At 43.4% G+C, this 2,500-nt stretch overlaps 1 protein-coding gene across 1 annotated transcript in view; it reads left to right on the top strand.

Annotated features, from left to right (window-relative positions):
- LOC113819090 (cell adhesion molecule Dscam2) overlaps window positions 1-2,500 on the top strand; it is a 61,655-nt gene that overhangs the window by 22,878 nt on the left and 36,277 nt on the right. The window lies entirely within an intron of this gene.

The raw sequence follows: 2,500 nt of genomic DNA, 5'->3' as shown, positions 1-2,500 counted from the left end.
GAAACAGAGAAAGAGGAAGAGAGAGAGAGAGAGAGAGAGAGAGAGGGAAAGAGAGGAAAGGAGGGAGAGAATGAGAGGAAGAGATAGTATTAGCATACAGAAAGAAAGAGAAATGGATAGATAGAGAGAGAGAGAGAGACCGATGAGCAAATAGATAAATTGGCAGAGAGCAAAAGAGAGAGAGAGAGAGAGAGAGCGAAAGAGAAAGGAGGAGGCAGGGAGAGAGAGAAACATATAGACATACAAAAAGAAAGAGAAATTGATGGATAGAGAGAGAGAGAGACCGATGAAGAAAAAGATAAATTGGCAGAGAGCAAGAGAGAGAGAGAGAGAGAGAGAGAGAGAGAGAAAGGGGCGGGGGGAGGGGGGAGAAGGAGAGAAAGAAAGAGAGTTTAACAGACAAACAGACAGAGAGAGCGAGAAAGAAGCTGAATATCTGAACTTACTTACGTATGCATTTTGATCTGTGTGATTGTGCATATGTTTGTACGCGTTTTTTTTTTCTTTTTTACTTTCTTTTACTATTTTGAATCCAGTCAGACGAACATTCAGGGCATAATCATTACGAATTGGGAATAAAAAGAAAAAAGAAATATATTTTCGACGGAAAAAATCCATCACAGAACATAACCACCTCATTTTTTATTTTTTTTTTTTTACTCTTTCCCTTCTTTCAGCCCAGTCAGACGAACACCCAGATATACCTATCACGAAAATGTTTTAAAAAATACATTTGCGACTCTAAAAACAATAATTATGATAAAAAAATATATAAAAATTCATCATACACAACATCACCAACTTCCGATAATTTCCGAACGGGGGCGCTAGCTTGAGAGAAAACCACGTGAATAGTTCATGTGACGCAAAGTCCATTATTTATCACGTGTGTGGATGGAGCTATGCCGTCCAGCCGCCATTACAAAGGTACATCATTCATGAGATGTTATTTTGTAACCTCCCCCCCCCCCCCAAAGAAGAAAGGCTTCCCTAGAAGAGTGTGATGGGAGGATGTCAGTGTAGCGTTAAAGCTTAATAATGTTCGTGTTGTCTCTTTTTGGATTCAAAATGGGTAGGATTTTTTTTTTCTTTCTTTCTTTTTTTTTTTTGTCTGGCTGTGTTTCCTCTCTGTCCTTGGGTCTCGTGTGCCGGAATAACGTAACGTATAAACCGGCCAATTTCGCGATAACGAAATCCGCTACGCCTTATCCCCCTCGCGCGGCCGCCTCGACCCGCGCGCGCCAAATTCCCCGCTGACTCCGACGGCGCTAATTCGCTCCCGATCCCCTCCGTCATCAGCGCCAATCGGTGCGTTCCCGCGCGACACCTCATTCGAGTGCGTCCATTATGAGGCTGACATTTAAAATCACCCGAGTTAATTAGGCCATCACCCGTGTCGCGGCCGATCCATTACCCGGGGGGGGGGGGCGGGCGCCCTCGGGTTGTTTACGGGATGAATCGCTCGTCCCGATGTCTGGCGCGAGAGCCTTTTACGCGGACGAATATTAGGCGGAAGTTATAGCCGCGGGAGGGAGGGCGTCGAGGGAAGAACGGAGTGGGAATCCGGACGAATGGCTTTGAAAACCGGGGTGGGGGTGGGGTGGGAATGGGAGGGGGGGGGATGGCGATTTGACCGGAGAGCGAGCGGGTGGAAAGGCGATTCTGAGAGGCCCCTGGGTGTTTCGAGCTCGCTGGGGGCCCCTGGACGCTTGAATAACAGTGTTTGTGTAAGTGTATGAGCGTGTATGTGTGTGAGTGTGCGAGCGTGTATGTGTATGTGTGTGTGAGTGTGTGAGCGTGTATGTGTATGTGTGTGTGAGTGTGCGAGTGTGTGTGTGTGCTTGTGTGTGTGTGTGTGTGTGTGTGGAGTGCGTTGCGAAGGCGGGATGAGTTGTGAAGTGCCGAGAGAAGTGCGGGGGTGGGGAGTGAAGTGCGACGAAGGTACCGAGGGAGAGTTGGCAGATGCGAGAAATCACCTTTCTTTGGAAGCCCTGATGTACATAAATAAACCTTAACAAATAAAGCCCCCCTTTATTTAGCGCACCATCTTCACCTTAAATAAAATCTGTAATTAGAAGTAATCTTAAAATTTGTACGTGTTCGCTTGTTCCTCTTTGGCTAAATTAACATTAGCTTGTTTGGTGACTAGCTCCCAGTACGATAGCTTGTGAAGACTCTTGTTCGATATAGCCTGTCGAGTCTTGTACGAACAGTTGCAGATCCTCGTGCCCGTGCTCGTTCATGCGTCCACAGTGACATCCTGTATATATATTTATGTGTATATGTATATATATATATATATATATATATATATATATATATATATATATATATATATATATATATATATGTATGTATGTATGTATACATATATATTTATATATATGTATATATGTATATATATATATATATATATATATATATATATATATATATATATATATATATATATATATCCTTACACATATCTATGCATTTTACTTGCCGTGCTGAAGTGGAG

The sequence above is a fragment of the Penaeus vannamei genome, chromosome 26 (genome assembly GCF_042767895.1).
Source record: "Penaeus vannamei isolate JL-2024 chromosome 26, ASM4276789v1, whole genome shotgun sequence".
Taxonomy (NCBI): Eukaryota; Metazoa; Arthropoda; class Malacostraca; order Decapoda; family Penaeidae; genus Penaeus; species Penaeus vannamei.
The sequence above is the reverse complement of the archived record's forward strand: the minus strand, read 5'-3'. Positions and strand labels throughout refer to the sequence as shown.